Raw genomic sequence first — 19,413 nt, forward strand, 5'->3', positions numbered from 1 at the left:
ACAGAGCCTTTCCCCAGCCCTGAGATGTGTCTGCCTGCAAATGAATCGATGATGAGAGAGAAATAGAAATAGTTCATCGTCAATATAAAAAAAATGAATAAACTAGTGTGTTCTCATTACTTAAAATATAGAAACGGCCACAATGAGATACAACCTCATAGCCATTCGGATAGCTATTATCAGAAAATAGAAAATAATCAGTGTTGGTGAGAATGTGGAGAAATTGGGAGCCTTGTGCACTGTTGGTAAGAATGTAAAATGGTGGAAAACAATATGGTGGTTCTCAAAAAAAATTAAACATAGAATTACCACATGATCCAGTAATTCACTTTCTAGATATCCACCACAAAGAATTGGAATCAGAGACTCAAACAAATATTGATACACCAACGTTCATAGCAGTATTTTTCATAGTAGCAAAAAGATTGAAACAACTCAAATGCCCATCAATGGATAAATGGATAAAGAAAATGTAGTGTGTACATATCGTAGAATACTATACAGCCTTAAAAGGAAGGAAATTCTGACATGTCATAACATTGGATGTACCTTGAAGACATCATGTTAAACAAAGTAAGTGAAACACAAAAGGACAAAAAAAAAAAAAAACACAAAAGGACAAATACTGTAAGATTCGACTTATGTGAAGTATCTAGAATAGTCAAATTCATAGAGACAGAGTACAACAGAGGTTACCAGAGGCTTGGGAGAGGTGGGAATGGAGAGCTATTCTTTAATGGGTACAGAGTTTCGCTTTAAGAAGATGAAAAATTCTGGAGATAGATGGTGGTGTTGGCTGCACAACAACGTGAATGTAATTAATGTCACTTAATTGTGCATTTAAAAATGGATAAAATGGAAAACTTTTGTTATACACAGCTTACCACAGCAAACAAATGTAGAAATAAGACAAGCTAAAAATTAAAGATCGCCAGTATTTCTCAGTCCAAAGTCAGTCGCTAATAGGGGCAATCAGAATCATTGCAAACTAGATCTGGGAACAAGGGCTAGATTAAGCCACGGCTAATAAAAAAGGAGTTCCAAAGGTAAACATATCAAATTTGTACCATAGGCACCGTTTTGTTTTACTCGTGCACGTATGTCTTCATTGGTCAGTGATTTAGTTGATCAATGAAGATTTTAGTTGTCAGAAACACAGAAAGGCCACCTGGGTTGTCCAGTGGTACAAAGATAAGTAAGACACGGCTCTTGCCCTCCTGGGACTTACATCTATTGGAAAATATGAGACCTTGACCAATGACCACAAGGGAGAGAGTAACGATCTCTATATATGAGAGGTAGAAAGTTTATAGAAAGAGAGCTCCCTTATACCACAGTATCATGGGAAGTATCATGGAAGAACCAGTGTTAAAACTGGTCCTTGAAAAATGAGAAGGGGAAAGATTCTCAAGCAGGAAGGTTCTCATGTCTTGAACAAAAGCTGGGAGTTAGGAACTTGAGTGTATTTTTGGGATTTGACCAAAGGACACAGTAAGTGAGTTAAGAGTAACTAGGGATCAAACTAGAAAAGAGAACATGAATTCAATAGGGTCCTAAGAGATCTAGGATCACGGATCTTACCCGTGCTTTCGTAAATGAATCTGACTTCTGAGACTGTGTACAGGTAGGTCCGTACCTGTAGGGTTTTTTTTCTTTTCAAATTTTTATTTAAATTATAGTTAGCTAACATACAGTGAGTGCAATATTGGTTTCTGGAGTAGAATTCAGTGATTCATCACTTACACACAACATCCAGTGTTCATAATGAGGAGGGTAGGTTTTTAAATATAGGGTTTAGTAATATTCTCTATGGATGGCCATTTTGTAAAAATCACACTGTTTTCTAAATATCAGTTTAAAATTTGTTTTATTTCTAAGACCATGTGCCCTCAGGGCAGAGCAGTTGTCTGAGCAGTACACTACTACCACCTGTTGGTAGCACCTCTAATTGCAGGCAAAATCCTGTGCGTGTGTGTGTGTGTGTGTGTGTGTGTGTAACAAGGAGGATTTTTATTTTGACAAGGGAAATTAAAATTGCAATGCCTTCACGACTGACCATAAGGGGAAACAACGGGAGCGGGATGTATTAATTCTTGACTACAGAACGTGCATTTTAACTTTGTGAGGAGCAAGGGGGAAAATGCACATGTCCCTGAATAATGAAACATGTAGCTCGTTCTGGGCTGATTTCACTCAAATCACACTTGCAGGTAATGAAAATAAAAACCAGCAAGAGAGACCGTCTATCCCCTTGCTGGATATCACCTATTGCAAATTGGCATCCTTTCCATCCATTAAAAGAGACAGCCAGTTGTCCCAACATCCATATTTTTATTGTTCCCGTTAGAAAAGGCACCAGATGGGGCGCCTGGGTGGCTTAGTCGGTTAAGCGTCCGACTTTCGCTTAGGTCATGATCTCGCGGTTCATGGGTTCGAGCCCCGTGTTGGGCTCTGTGCTGACTGCCAGCTCAGAACCTGGAGCCTGTTTCAGTCTGTGACTCCCTCTCTCTCTGACCCTCCCCTGCTCACACTGTCTCTCTCTCTCTCTCTCCTAGAAATAAATAAAACATTTAAAAAAGAAAAGAAAAGAAAAGAAAAAAAAAGGCACCAGGCACATCTTTACCCAGCTCCATAACATTTTCCAGCCTCTCGTGCAATTAATTGTGATCTGATGACCACATTTTTTTCTAATGGGACACAAACAGAATATATGCTGCCACTTCTAGGCCCACCCATAAAATCTTAGTACACATCTTCCCACATGCCATGTCCTTCTCCTAGCTGACCAAGATGTGGACATCAGGGCAACCTCAGACGCCCCACATTGAAGGCAGCCATCAATAGCCTGAGTCCCCTCGTGACTAGATGGAGCAGGGCTACCACTGGCCTGACCCTGCCCTCACTATCACCTGAATAATAAACTTTTAATTCTTTTTTTAAAAGTTCATGTATTTATTTTGAGAGAGAGGGAGAGATGAGGGGAGGGACAGAGAGAGAGGGAGGGAGAGAATCTCAAGCAGGCCCTGTGCTGTCAACACTGAGCCCAGCTTGGGGCTGTATCCCATGAACCTTGAGATCATGACCTGAGCCAAAATCAAGAGTCAGATGCTTAACCAACTGAGCCCCTCAAGTGCTCCTAAACTATTTATTGTTAAAGGCACTGAATGTGGAGAATTTATTTGCTGCCATGGTTCAGACTTCCCATCCTCTTTCAGTGCCCCCTCCCGTATTCAGAAACTGGGAGCCTTAAACTGCATTTCCCAGACTCTGTCTCACAAGGGAGCTAGATGTAATTAGGTTCTTCCAATCAGGCATACTTGTGCGTGATTCGTAAGTAGGAGGTGAGGCAGAGCTGTTCTTGCTATGCAGAAGGTGGCCAATGGGTAGGGTCTGCCAGACTCAAGCATTGCACCAGCCAGATTTCCTGTTCCACTCTGGCTTTGGCTTTGTGGATCAGAGTGTTCTGGTGATGATGGAGATTTCCTCTCTTCTGGACACAGCTGCTGTTATATGACCTTGATGCCTAGTGAATGCCCTCTGCCTTCCACTTCTCCAGCCTCTCTAACACTAATGTAAGCACAATTCGCTATATTAAATACCTTTCTGCATTTCACTGTCTTACACTGATACTGCCCCACCCCCCCATTGCACTCCAGGAGGAGATAACACTTTTCATCTTTCCAAATAAATTCACAGTATTCACCCTTTTCCTTTAATTTATTTACCCTCCTCAGAGACTTATCATTTTCCTATGCATCTCCCTGTACCAAACACTTGTCTCAGTAGTTAGTCAATATTGCCCTCTGAACCTCAGTTTCCAAATCTGTGAAATAGGAATAATAATCCCTGACCCACAGAGTTGCTCTGAAGATAAAATGAGACAGTATTGGATGGAAACACCACCGGCACATTGGATTATGACATATTAGATCCTGGTAAAATGGAGTAAGCATTAATTCAGTGAGTTGGTTGGTGAAGGAACTGTGGTATTTGCCTGTTATTTGACATAAGTCTGTTTTTTTAATTATTTTTTATTTTTAAAGATTTTTTTTAAAGCTTATTTATTTATTTTGAGACAGAGAGAGAGAGAGAGAGAGAGCAGGGGATAGGCAGAGAGAGAGGGAGAGACAGAGAATCCAAGCAGACTCCACCCTGTCAGTGCAGAGCCTGACTCGGGGCTTGAACTCACAAACCATGAGATCGTGACCTGAGCCAAGATCAAGAGTCAGATGCTCAACCAACTGAGCCACCAAAAGAAGTCTATTTTTAGATGTGCAGATATAAATGCCAGATTTCTGTATATATTTTTCAAGTATATGTACAGGTACACACATTAAGATCTAGAAATTCTAAGTACAGGTTGACTGCATAAATGTGAAGTTTAAATCATAACACAAGATGGGCCAAGTGTGGCCCTAATTATTCAAAACATCTTCAATCGCTCAATATCTATTTTCTATTTTTATTTTTTTGAAATGTTTTATTTATTTTTAGGAGAGAGAGAGAGACAGCGTGAGCAGGGGAGGGTCAGAGAGAGAGAGGGAGTCACAGACTGAAACAGGCTCCAGGCTCTGAGCTGGCAGTCAGCACAGAGCCTGACGCGGGGCTCGAACCCACGAACAGTGAGATCACGACCCAAGCTAAAGTCAGACGCTTAACCGACTAAGCCACCCAGGCGCCCCGACAATATCTATTTTCTAAAAGGAATTCATTTCACTGTGACCACCGATGACCAACTGAAAAACTTTTAAAATTCAAGATAAAGTGTCTGTGCCCAAGTCCGCTCTCTGATCAGCAGCTATTCTCTCGTTAAAAATTTCTGTGGCCCCGCTGTTTTTTGCTCTCATTTGTGCTGCATGAAGGGCCTCCGACAGCTTCCTTTCCTCTCTGTTCAAACAAACAATAGCTTTTGGAACAAAGAAGAAAATTTGTAGCAGGTGAAAGTTTAGTTTTAATGATGCAGAGACCAAATTGTTTTTAAGCTCAAAATATATAAAGGACTCCAAGCCCCTTTAATTTCTCATTTCTTACAACCATCCATTATTGTTGACCAAATCCCTTACTTTGAATCACAAAATCTTTGAAAGAAATTCAGAAACCAACATTTTGCACGTACGTAGCTTATTAGCAACAGGAAAAATTGCTTTTCTCTCTGACGGTGTTTCCCACTTCCAGAACATAACATATAGGATGGAAAGGCAGTGGCCGGTGAAGCATTCATATTTCCTCAGGGAAAGAAAATCTCGGCTAGGGAGGGTAAAAAAGCATACCCTTGGTCATGTGTGACCCCGTGTAGCAAAGCACTGATGAGTTGCTCAGATCAGAACACCCAAGGTTGTTTGTCAGTTCTCTTCATGGCTTGCAACCCTTGAATAAGGACATTTAATTGGTGTATAGAAAGTTATCGTCACAAGATCACCATTATCTTGTCCAGAAATCCTCATGACAAAGGACTTGTGAAAACTTTTCTAAATAAACATGATCTCAGCAATGTCCAGCTATAAAGAAAAAGAAATATCAGCTTTCACACACATGGCCATTCCCACTCTTTGAGATCTCTTTCCCACCAAAATCCAGACCAGTGTTGAGAATGGAGGAACCACACATGAGCCAAGTGGGGGCAGTAACAGGTGCATTAGTCAGGTTCAGTTAGACAAGCTGCTGGGTCAAGAGGTATATACACTTGCTATTTTATTTTATCTTTATTTTATGTATGTAATTTGAGGGAGGGAGAGAGAAGGGAAAGGGCAAAGAAAGAGGGAAAGAGAGAATGCCAAGTAGGCTTCGTGCTGTCAGCACAGAGCCTGACACAGGGCTTGAACTCACAAACCATGAGATCATGACCTGAGTCGAAATCAAGAGTTAGATGCTGAACTGACTGAGCCACCCAGGTGCCCTATGCTTGCTATTTTGAAAGCTATTGCCCAACTGCCCTCTCGGAATTATACCCATTGGCCTTTCTCCCAGTCTTACCTAAGAATGCTTTGTTTTCTCCCAGCCTGCGAGGCAGAATGTGCTACCAAATTTATGGATTTTTTTTTCAATCTGCTAAATAAAAAATAGTCGATACCAAAGTTTATGAAAATCTAGTGTATCAACGGGATATTTCTTCTTCTCTTTTCTTGTACTTTTTTCACTGTGATAAAATATGCATAACATGAAAGTTCCCGTTTTAATTATTTTTAAGTGTAAGATTCAGTGGTGGTAAGTGCATTCATATTGCTTGTCACCGTCACCACCATCCATCTCCGGAACCTTTCCACCTTCCCAAACTGAACCATTAGTCATTAAGCATTAACTCCGCACCCTCCTCCCCCCACCCTTTGTGACCACTAGTCTACTTTCTGTTTCTATGACTTCACCTATTTTAGGTACTTTATGTAAGTAGAATCCTACAGTATTTGTCCATTTGTGTGTTTGTGTCTGGCTCTTTCACTTGGCACATTTTTTAAGGCTCAGTAGCATTGTCGCAGGTGTCAGAATTTCATTCCTTATTAAACCTAAGCAATATTCCGTTGTATGGATGTAAGACATTTGGTCTGTCCACTCACCTGTCATGGACACTTAGGTTATCCCCAAACACCTTTTGGCTATTGTGAATAACACTGCTATAAACGTACAAATACCTGCTCAAGTCTCTGTTTCCGACTCTTTTGAAGTGGAATTCCTGGATCGCGTGGTAATCTATGTTTAATTTTTTGAGAAAGTGCTAGACGATTTTCCACAGTGGCTACATCGTATTGCTTCCGATAACTTACATTCAAACAACCGATGTTTATGCAATCACTTAGAGTTTGCAAAGTGATCTCTCCTTAAAGAATCTCATAAAAACTCTTGTGACAATGTGGTGAAGGGAGCGTTACTTCAATCCCCATTTTGCACGTGAGGAAATCAAGGTTGGCAGGGAGGTTGGATCCCAGAGATCTGGGAGGGGTTCTCAATGCCGACTCCTGCAGAACTGACTCTAGCTAGCTTAAGGAGAAAAGCTGCTTGTCCAAGGGATCATAGGGAAGGGTGCCAGGTGGCTCAGTCCATTAAGCGTCTGACCTCGGCTCAGTCATGATCTCAGGGTTTGTGAGTTCGATCATGATCTCAGGGTTTGTGAGTTCGAGCCCCGTATGGGGCTTTCTGGTGTCAGTGTAGAGTCCACTTCTGATCCTCTGTCCTCCTTCTGTCTGCCCCTCCCCAACTTGTGTGTGCTCTCTCTGAGGGACCAATCTGAGCTATGTTATTTTGGGTCCCAAATGAGACATGACTATAATGAGACAAATTGACTTTTATGGCCCTGAAGGTAGTTTGGGGAGAGCCAAAACATGTTTGCACGGAGGCAGTGCTGGGGCAGGGGCGAGGGGTGGAGGGAGGAGTGCATGTGGAGCTTCCTGGGATGACCACGGACCAGAAAGTTTGTTGAGCAGGACAAGTGTGCTGTTTGGTGTGTGTGCTAACCACCTCCTACCCGAAGCACGTGAGTGCTCCTTCCTTCTTGCCGAGTCCCTCTCTCTTCTTTCCATTTACTCCAGAGATAGAGCTTCTGAAACACAGAGGATCTGTTACACGCTCTCACTGCAGTGTCAAAAGGAGCCCCTTCCCACTGGCTTGCCAGATGACATCGCCTTGGGCAGTGACCTGACCCTCAGAACAGGTGAAAAGATCATCTTAGAAAATCCATATAGACGTCCCCCTGCTGCTGTCCATCCCCCAAAATCTTTAAGGATCTCCGTGTTAACATATGCACTCTGAACTCCCCCCTTGTTCTGAAAAAGGCACTGTGCTTTGCCAGGTAACCTGATGCCCTTTTCACACCCAGGTCAAGGCTCAGACCTGGCCAGCTCGGTGAACTCTGTCTGAGGTCATGCCCTTCCAGTACAGGAAGCCTTCCATGAATGGGCATCATCTGGACCCCCGGGAGGAAACTTCCCCCTGGGATGCTGCCCTCAGCATCGCACAGGAGCCTGGTCCCATCTCCAGAGTGGCCACTCCCCAAAACAGATGCTGGGACGGGAAGGGCAGATGGTCTGACCTTGCCCCTTCCCCTTCCCCATGGTCATCCCGCCACAGAAGGACTCAAGATCTGAGAAACCCAAAGTTCCCTTTTACTAGTTTTTGATCTTTACTGTCTCTTTTATAGATAGATGATAGATAGATGATTGGTCGATGATTGATGATGATAGATAATAAATGGTGGATAGATAGACGGATAGCATGTAGTGCATAGTAATGACTGAATTCGTGAGTCTTTATTCTTCTCTCAATACCTTGCAAATCTGTGAAACAATAGGGAAGCCATCAGTAAACAGCTGTTCCTGTTACTACCATTGTCATTTTTACTATTATGTTCTTATTGTTCTCCTTTGAGCAAATGTTAATTGAGCACCTAATATACGCCAAGGACCTTGTAGAGCCTGACTCCAATCCAACCATGCAGCCTTTCCTCTGGTCACCAGCCACATGCCCTCAGGTCTCTGGTCACTGAATACTAGCCAATTCTCTTCCCACTAGAACTCACTGCTCTTACCTAAATTTGTCAAAAGTAGCCTTTCTTTTTCTGCACCTAGCAAAGCCCGGGATCCCTCAGGACTTCTGTCAGATGCTACCTCCTCTCTGTCAAATGTTACCTCCTCTCTGTCAGATGTTACCTTCTCTCTGTCAAATGTTACCTCCTCTCTAAAGCCCACCCTGATTGTCTTTCCTTCTTTTAATACTTATCAAATGATATCCTAATTGTTGGCTCACACGTGTGATTATCTCCCTAGACTGTAAGCTCCCCGTAATCACATTCTTCTTTCTACCCAGCCCAGCCCCACCAAGAGGGTCTCTGGCATGTCTTTGGTCCCCAGTTAATGTTTGGTGAGTGAATGAGGATGTTAACAATGAGAAGAAGGGAGGAAGCCCAGATGACAAATGTTGCTCCGTTCCCAGATGTGTGTTGCACGTGCTCTGTACCACGTAGACATAAGGGTGATTTGCTCCCCCCTCACATGGCGCTTGACTCGCTTCCCCTGGCTCCTACTAGCTTCAGAATGGGTTATTCTGGGTAATATTTTTCTTTTTCCCCACAATGCCTACTCCTAGTGGCTGCAGATGTTTTTTATAGAGCTGTATGTAGATGATTTGTAGACCCACCTCACTGTGACGAGTCCATGAGCACCTTACATTCTTGTTCCCAGACAAGATCAGGCGCGTTCAGGGTGGTATGGTGTTGACTACATTCTTGTTTCCAGGGTGCGGGTCAACCGAGGACTCCAGCAGCATTCTGTTCATGCTTCATAGCATTAAGGAGGAAGAGAAAACGTGCAAGTTTAGAAAGGCTGGTTGGCATAGACTCCCACCAGCAGATTTTGTGTTGCAGGGCATTTGGTCCACATGGGTTTGTTCCTCGGCTCAGACTGCAAGATCCCACATATTTCCAGAGACTAACAAGCAAACAGGCTGGAAGCAGACACATGGCCGGCTGGCCGCCTGCCCCCAGTTCAGCCTCCGCTGTCTTCTCATCTCTTCAGCTCCCTCAGAGAGTGAGACCTTTGGTGTTTGTGGTGACCCGTCTGCTCTGATCTTGCTGCGAAGCCATTAGTTAAACTCCTGTAAAAAAAAAAGAACAGCAACTTCCCTGTGAGATAAACCGGGGTCGTTAAAACTTTCTCTCTGAAATGAGAGCAAATATTGGGCACAGGGATGGAAAAGTTCTTCTATAAAAGATGCATATCAAAACCTGAGGAACGTTAGAATTTGCAAATGAAAAATACTTAGTATTAACATGTCTTCTTCAACATCTTGCCTCAAACAGCTTTCTTCCGGCAGTGTTGTTAATCACTTCTAGGGGTCCTTCAAAGGTGATGTGTGCAATTATTCAGTCATACGTGTTCTAAAGATCCTATGGGTATTTGTAATAATGCGTGGATGTCTTTTCTCACCCAACACACACACACACACACACACGTGCACCCTCCTTCCACACACATCCTATTTTATATGCCTCTGAGGGAGGCAGCTATTGCACGGTCCACCCCGAATTCCTACTTCTCTGGGATTGCCTTACACGCCATTCGGAGTCCCAATGGATCCGCCATGTTCCTGCCTCCCCCTAGCTGCCTGCCTCCGATGTCCATTCCTGGGCTCACTCTTGACCCTAGTGGACCAGTGCCTCCTTGCTCCAGGATGCGCAGAACTGAAATGTAGAGTGAGCTCTGCGAAGCTTCGTGGCCGTGGCTCGGGGACATGAGGCTCCTGCACTACCAGTGATCATGTTTCCTACGTGAAGAAAACTCCAGCTTGCAGCTAGAGAGAAGGAAGGCACAGAGAGAGATAAGAGGCAGAGGGGGATCCATGGACCCTATGGAGACCCTGGAGGCAGTTGCTCCTGAAGCCACGCTCTGTCCTTCCTGTCTGCCTCTTGACAGGGCAATCGTTCCTTACGTTATGTGAGTCTTCGCACAGTCCACTGCCTATTGTTGTATGACCTGCAAACTAAGGATTGACATTTCTTAAATGGTTGAAAATAAAATATTTTGTGGAACTTCTAGGAAATCCAAATAAGATTTTATTGGAATACAGCCACACTCGTGCTGTGGTTGATTTTGTGCTATGATGGCAGAATTGAGGTGTGACAGAGACCCCAAACCATAAAATAGGTGCTATTTGGTTCTTTACAGAAAAAAAAAGACCTATCCTAAAGTCAGATACAATGGAGTTTTAAATCTTCTTAAAAGATTTAAGAAGCTATGAAATTAGATCAACTTTTAAAAATGTTACTCATGGTACAGCTACGGTGCAAAACAGTATGAAGTTTCCTTGAATAATTAGAAATAGAGGGGCCCCCAGTGGCTCAGTTGGTTGAGCCTCTGACTCTTGATTTCGGCTCAGGTCATGATCCAAGGACCATGGGATCAAGTCCCGCTTTGGGCTCTGCCCTGAGCACGGAGCCTACTTGGGATTCTCTCACTCCCCCCCACTGCCCCTCTCCACTCTCTCTCAAATTAAAAAATAAAAATAAAAATAGAACTACTGTATGATTTAGTAATTCCACTTCCAGGTACATATCTGAAGAATGAAATAACCATCTCAAAGAAGTATCTGCACACACAACCCATAATAGCTGATTTAAACAGCTTAAATGCCCATTGGCAGATGAGTGGATAAAGAAAATGTGACAGCACACACACACACACAAAATCATATAAAAAAATATTATTCAGCTATAACAAAGAAGGAAATCCTGCCATTTGCAACAACACAGATGGAACTCAAGGGCATTACGTGAAGGAAAAATAAGTCAGAGAGAGACAAATAGAATCTAAAAACACCAAACTCAGAGACACAGAGAACAGAGAATTGGTGGTTGCCAGAGGCAGGGAGGGGGGGGGGTGAGGGAAGTGGGTAAAGGGGATCAAAAGGTACAAACTTCTGGTTATAAAATAAGTCAGTCTTGGGGGTGTAACATACAGCATGGTAACTACAGTTAACAGTACTGGATTGTCTATTTGAAGGCTGCTAAGAAAGTAGTTTTTTTTTTTTAAGTTTATTTATGAGAGAGAGAAAAAGAGTGTGCAGGGGAGGAACAGAGAGAGAGAGAGAGAGAGAGAGAGAGAATCCCAAGCAGGCTCCATGCTGCCAACACAAAGCAGGGCTCAATCCCATGAACTGTGAGATCATGACCTGAGCCAAAACCAAGAGTCAGTGACTTAATCAACTGAGCCACTCAGATGCCCCGAGAGAGTAGTTTTAAAAGTCTTCATTTGACGAAAGAAATTTTAACTACATGTGATGTTGGATGTCAATTGAATGTATTGTGGTGATCATTTGGTATGTATATCAGATCATTACGTTATATACCTGAATGTCAATTAGATCTCAAGAAAACTGGAGGAAAGCATTTTTTGAAATGTTACTCCTTGCTGCAGAAACTTTAGCACCTGTGTATCTGGAGTTTTAGATGCAACTATTATTCTCTAGAGAAAAAAAAAACACATCAAGAAAAAGGGAACCCAAAGAAGTTGCCTTCAGCCACTATACACATGGGAAGTCCTCAGTTATTTGTATGTATAAAATGAATGAAGAAATGCATTTCCTCTGAGTGAAAATTCCCACTGATAAAGAAAAGAAGCGACAAGACTGTCAGCCTGTCTAAGGCCCCACCATTCGGAAGAAGCTGGCGCAACCAGGCCCCAGGTCCAGCAGCAGGCTCAAGGGTATACCCAGTCACTACCCGGATATGGCCTGTCACCAAGAGCTTATTCTGACCCACTTGCAGCTCTACCGCTTCCTGAGGCAAGCTCAAGGAAGATCCACATCCGCCGCCTTCTGACGTCTCCCGAGATTGGATTCAAATTCAAAGGGAGTCTTTCAAGTAGAGGAGGTTGCTCACATTTGGTAAAACATTTCGGGCAAATTTCCAGGAAAGAAAGAGCAGCAACATCCTGTAGCAGGTGGTTCTAACTAAAGGGAGAGGGAAATAATACAAAAATGGAGGATGGAGTGGGTTGAGTAGAGTCTTCCCAAAATTCAGGCCCATCCAGAACCTCAGAACATGACTTTATTTGGAAATTGGGTCTTTGTGTGTATAATTAATGAGGGATCTTGATACTCCATTGGGTTTAGGGTGGACCTTAAATCCAGTGACTGTTGTCCTTGTAAAAAGAGAAGACACAAAGCAGTCTTGTGAAGAGGGAGGCAGAGGATGGACTTATGTGGCCACCAATTAAGGAATGTGGAGGCCACCAGAAGCTGGAAGAAGAGAGAGAGAATTCTCCCCAGAGCCTGTGGAGGGGGTATGGCCCTGCCAGCAACTTATTTCAGACTTCTGGCCTCCAGAACTATAAGACAAGAAATTTCTGTTGTTTTCAGCCTCCAAGTTTGTAGTACTTTGTGGGTTTTTTTAAACGTTTACTTATTTATTTAGAGAGAGGGAGAGAGTACAAGCAGGGTAGGAGCAGAGGGAGAGGAGAGAAAGAGAATTCCAAGCAGGCTCCACACTGTCAGCACAGAGCCTGATGCGAGACTCGAAGTCACCAACCACGAGATCATGATCTGAGCCAAAACCAAGAGACTGATGAGACACCCAGGCGCCCCTGTGGTCCTTGGCAATGGTAGCCCTAGAAAACTCACACAGAGGGGTTTGAGTTTCCAGAAGGGGTGGGGCATGGGGGTAGGTTAGGTAAGTGGCAGGGACGGAGGCAATCATTCACACAGGCCCGTGGCTCTGACCCCCTCCACGGCCAGGTCCCGCCCTCTCACTTCTGCCCTTCTTTTTGACCCCAGCATTCAGCCTTCTTGCTTGGACTCAAGAAAGACCAACCAACAAATGAGGGCATGGCCTCTAAGTGGTCTTTGCTGAACCAAACTCTTCCTATGTGTCAAGCTTTCTATTTGTAATTCTATGTCCTAATTTCTGTTTTGCCTATCACTCTCTCTTTCCATTTGTAAAATCCCGAATTTCTTATCACTGCCATCCCTTAGTCTTAGAGAAATCCCCTGTAGATATCATCAGCTCTATGCACAGGTGAACACCACCTTTCTCTTAGAAATTCCACCGTGCCCACCGGGCCACGACCACACTCCCAGGGGCAATATAACCGTCAGTGGCTCAGGGGAAGAAGCAGGGTAGAGGACTCCTCTAAATTCTTAATACTTTTAATCGTGGCCAGTGCATGATGAATAATCAGAAAAGAGTTCTTAAAAGCATTCTTATTTCTCTTAATTCCAAAAGCATGAATATACCCTGTCTCTTACTGATGGCATATTTTAAAAGTACAGTAGACTTGGGGTGCCTGGGTGGCTCAGTTGGTTAAGCGTTCGACCTCAGCTCAGGTCATGATATCATGGTTCGTGGGTTTGAACCCCGCGTCGGGCGCTGTGCTGACAGCTCAGAGCCTGGAACCTATTTCAGATTCTGTGTCTCCCTCTCTCTCTGACCCTCCCCTGTTCACGCCACCTCTCTCTCTCTCAGAAATAAATAAAACCTAAAAAAATATAAAGTACAGTAGACTCTTGAACAACACGGGTTTAAACTGCATGGGTCCACTTATATGCATACTTTTTCAATAAATAGAGAACAATATTGTAAGTGTATTTCCTCAATAACATTTTCCTTTCTCTAGCTTACTTTATTGTAAGAATACAGTATATAATGCATGTAACACACAAAATGTATGTTAATTGACTATGTTATCAGTGAGGCTTCCGGTCAGTGGTAGGTTTTGGGGAAGTCAAAAGTTATTCAACTTTTGCTCGATTTTCAACTGTGTGTGGGGTCGGTACTGCTAGCTCCTGTAATGTTCAAGGATCAACTGTAGTTCTTTTGCTATTTCTCTCTTCAAATGCTTGAAGTCTACTAGAAAAATTGGTCATATACTATTTATGCTCTTGGAATGTCCTCAAATCATTTTTTTGATGGAGAAGAAAAATAACAGTGGTGTTAGGCCTTCTGTCCCCCCACAAAATATGTGTTTGTCAGGATTGATAGCTATGGACATGCCCATGGTGGATATCCAACACACCCACGGTGGATAACTACAAATTTCATCCTTTTACATACTCAAAGCAGCTGAAAAACAAATATTCATTCTTGGTTGCAAATAGACCATTAAGCTACAGTCAGTGGAACATTAGACTAAGACTAGATCTTCTCTTCCTGGCTCATTATATGCCGTTTAGAAAATCACACAACCCCTCTGATGATTCACTCTGTTCTGTTCTGTTTTGTTGAAGGCAGGCTGGATTAAATCCTCTTCAAGGCCATTTTTGGCTCTGAGACTCCTCTCTTATGATGATTGTACTTCTCCCTGTTATTCTGTGTTATCTAGGGGGCTTGCACTTGTAATAAAGCATGCATGAGCAGAACATAAGCACAATCATGGGGAGACATAAAAGTGGTGAAGCTGGATTCTGTTCCAACTCATTTCAGCAAAGCTGGAGTATTCGTCCCCTCCTCCATGGCATTTGTCTGCATGGTGAAAATCTAACTCTCAGAAATGATGCTGAAGCCCACAGATGCTTGTCTCTAGGACTCATCAGGGGGACAAAGATAGAGCCACCCAGCGTTCATTAATCCACGTGGAAATAAAAAAGATTAAACAGCACAGACACTGTGACCACTGAGAAAATTACAGAAATAAAGATCATTACACGTATCTGATTTTCCAAGGGGAAGAAATGGAGATAAAGCCTTAAGTCTTTAATAAGGCTAGAAATTAAAACCAGGATTAACAACAACAAGGAGCATTTATGAGAAGCTATACATGACACTCCTGCTTAAGTTTTGCTGGCCTGATTTCCAAAACATTTTCTGTTGTTAATATTTATCATCAGCTCTTTCTCTGGTTGAAAAAAAAATAGCCACTGGCCACTGGCTTCAAGTCCAAAGCCTTTCTGTGAGCATCCTTGACCTGCTTCAGCGCTGTATTTCTTTAAATATAATCATTCCACACTGTTTCCATGAGGTTTCTGCAGAGATGGAAAATTTCAATAAAACTTTGAGGTCTGGTCTCACTCTGTGATACACAGAGAAAACAGCCCTCACCAATGGTGACTGAGGGTCAGGTATCTTGAGCTGGGAGGAGGGGAGATTCAGATTCTCCTAGCCGGGTCACAGTGGATCTCTGGAATGCTGTGTTAAAATGAAACCATGCCATTTGGTTGACCAGCTGTTCATGGGTTGAAATGTGTCCCCCCAAAATATATGCTGAAACTCCAGCCCCCAATACCTCAGAATGTGCCCTTATTTAGAAACAGTGTCCTTCCAGTGGTAATCCAGTGAAAATGGGGTCATCGAGGTGGGCTCTAATCCAAAATGAATAGTGTCCTTATAAAAAAGGAAAACATGGACACAGAGACAGACATGCACAAAGGGAAGACCATGTGAGGAGATGTAGGCAGAATGGCATGTGAAGGCAGAAGTTTCCACTGATGCATCCCCAAGCCAAGAAACACCAAAGATTGATGGCCAAAGGCTAAGTCTAAGAGAGTAGACTCTCCCTCACGGCCATCAGAGCTAACCAGCTGTACCCACTTCTAGATCTCAGGCTTCCAGCCTCCCGAACTGAGACAATAAATGTCTGTCATTTACATCACCCAATTTGGGGGGCTCTGTTACATCAGCCCTAGGAAACTATATAACAATGCTTCAACCAAGTAGATTCAACACTTCAATCCATGCCTCAGCTATTGTCTCCTAGCAGCAGGTGCAAGGAGAGGGCACATCGGAGGGCATGTTGCCACACGGACCATGGGATCCCCAAGGGCTAACCTAAGAGCTTCCTGGAAGCCCCAGGAAGTTGGAGACAGAGGCTAAACTGAGGATCAGGAAGGTGTTACAGGTAAGCTTTCCTACAGAGATGCTGCTGAGGTTTTGAACACTAGGTTTTACCTGCAACCTGAAATAATCAAATGGCAGTGTAAGTTGTGTACTAGTCAGCGCAGGCTGCAGTAACAATAAGCACAGACTGGGCGGCTTAAACTGGAAGCCGCAAGTCCAAGATCAGGGTGCCAGTAAAGTAGATTTCACCCTGAGGCCTCTTGTCTTGGCTTCCAGAAGGCCACCGCCTCTCAGTATGCTCACGTGACCTCTTCTTTGTGCATGTAGGAGAGAGAAAAAAAACTCTGGTGTCCCTTCTTCCAAGGACACCAGTCCAGTCAGATGAGGGTCCCACCCTTGTGACCTCATTTAACCGTAATATTTTCTTACTCCAAATACAGCCATACTGGGGGTTAGGGCTTTAATATTTGAATTTGGGGGAATACAAGCTTTCAGTCCATAACAGTGAGCAAATTTTTAAGTGTTTTCTTCTACCAAATTAGATTAAGAGCATACGAGCAAGTTTATTTCCATTATAGAGAAGTAAACTAAATGTCTCTATTCACATCTGAGTGTGTGACCTATAAAACTTGGGCCTGGCCATAGCGTGTAAATATCATGAGTATGTATTTTATATCTAAGTATAATTATATAAATTCTCAAAGGATTTATGTAAAACTTTAGCATTGGATATCATTTGGAAATGGCCTTATAGATGATTTGTATTTTATTCTATAAGCATACCTACATGTCCATATTTAACCTGCATTTCCTTTACAATTAAAAAAGAACACTAAAGGGGCGCCTGGGTGGCTTAGTCGGTTAAGCGTCCGACTTTCGCTTAGGTCATGATCTCGCGGTTCGTGGGTTCGAGCCCCGCGTCGGGCTCTGTGCTGACTGCCAGCTCAGAGCCTGGAGCCTGTTTCAGTCTGTGACTCCCTCTCTCTCTCTGACCCTCCCCTGCTCACACTGTCTCTCTCTCTCTCTCCTAGAAATAAATAAAAAATATTAAAAAAAAAAAGAACACTAAAAATAAAAAACCGTCAAGACTTGACACAAAATAAGAAGCATGATAAATCTCTAATCCTGGAAAGATTGGGGAGAATGAGTACCTTCATCCCTTGCTTGTAGACCTGTGAATTGTTCCAAACTTTGTGAAGGGCCATTTGGTAATAGGTATGAAAAGCCTTAAAGTATGCGTATGCTCTGACTTAGCAAGACCACTTCTAGGAATTCCTTCTTTAAAGATTTGCTCGGGGCGCCTGGGTGGCTCAGTCAGTTAAGCCTCCGATTTCGGCCCAGGTCATGATCTTATGGTTAGTGGGTTCAAGCCCCACGTCAGGCTCTGTCCTGGCAGTTAGCTCAGAGCCTGGAGTCTGCTTCGGATTCTGTGTCTCCCTCTCTCTCTGACCCTCCCCTGCTCATGCTGTCTCTCTCTCTCTCAGAAATAAATAAAAATTTTAAAAAACTAAAAAAATAAAACTCAAGTTGTAGAACCATACTTATGTTTACACTATATCGCTATTCGAAAGATTAGGTTGCAAAACTGTAGGTTTAATATTAGCCTGATCACCCACAATAGAACCTCAAAACAAAACCTCTTGATGCTCAGTGGCTTATGCAGAACAGTAACTGTCTTGCTCATGGTGTGTAGGTTGTCTGAAGTCTGGCAGATCTAGTCTGGGCTCTGCTGGGTGGCTCTCCTCCAGGCTGGGGGCACTTGGGTGGGCTCTAAGCTGCAAACTGAGAGTCCCTTTGTGTTTTATTACTCAAGGACAGCAGTTCCCAGGAGCACGTTATGGAGTGAAACAAGCCTCATCCATGATTTAAAGCCTCCGCTCATTTATATCCACCAGCATACCATCGGCCAGTGCAAGATCCCAGGCAAGCCCTGTATCAGTGAGTTGGGTAAATACCCGGTGCTGCACTAGTGAATGGACACCAGGCATGGTGAAGGGGGAGGGTGCATTGGGTGGGGGTGGGGAGATTGCAAATAAAATTGCCATCTTCCATCTTTGATGCTCTTTCAAAAAGTAAATAATATGTAATACCTACCTCTTGATTTATCTATTTATAAAAGAATCTTTTTCTTTAAAAAATTTTTTTAAACATTTACTCATTTTTTAAAAATGTTTTTATTTATTTCTGAGAGAGAGAGAGAGAGAGACAGTGTGAGCAGGGGAGGGTCAGAGAGAGAGGGAGACACAGAATCTGAAGCAGATTCCAGGCTCTGAGCTGTCAGCACAGAGCCTAACATGGGGCTCCAACCCACAAACCGTGAGTTCTGACCTGAGCCGAAGTCTGACGCTTAAATGACTGAGCCACCCACGTGCCCCAACATTTACTCATTTTTGAGAGACAGAGTGTGAGCCAGGAAAGGGCAGAGAGAGAGGGAGACACGAATCCAAAGCAGGGTCCAGGCTCTGAGCTGTCAGCACAGAGTCCGATGCGGGGCTCGAACTCACAAACCGTGAGATCATGACATGAGCCGAAGTCGGACGTCTAACCAACGGAGCCACCCGGGTTCCACTGAAAGAATCCTTTTCAATAAGGAATGGGTTTGACAGTGCGTGACAGAAATCTTGACTGTGGCTTAAACAAGTAAAATGTTCATTTTTCTCATGAACAAGAAGACCAAAGGCAGGCAGATAGACAATGTCATCAAGGAGACCGGCTCTCCTGTCATCCTGATCAAACGTCCTTATCGTGGCCTCCATCCTTGGGGCACAAGACGTCCTGCAGGTATATGTGTGCTGCTCCCCAACCCTGGAATGTTTCAGAATCATCGATTTTGTTTGCATGGATTAATAAAGACTTTGTCCCTACCAAGGTGGGCACAGAGCAGCTGAGAATTGCAGTTTTGCTCCCCCCCCTTCTTTTTAAAGAAATACCAGGCTTCCAGGATTAAAAATAAGAGCTATTGATTGACACATTGCCTAGAGTCACCCAACGTTTTCCCCCAAATCTGATGTCAATTTCTCTGAAGAGATTACCCAGCCCACTTGCTTCCCCTGGAAGCCACAGCGGCAGCAACTACAATTTAATAATCATGGTTATCGCAGGGTTCAGCCTTACAATGGTCCTTCTTTAAAAATGAAACAAAACAAAAGGAAGTATCCAATATG

Source organism: Crocuta crocuta, unplaced genomic scaffold, assembly GCF_008692635.1.
Source record: "Crocuta crocuta isolate KB4526 unplaced genomic scaffold, BGI_CrCroc_1.0 scaffold84, whole genome shotgun sequence".
NCBI lineage: Eukaryota > Metazoa > Chordata > Mammalia > Carnivora > Hyaenidae > Crocuta > Crocuta crocuta.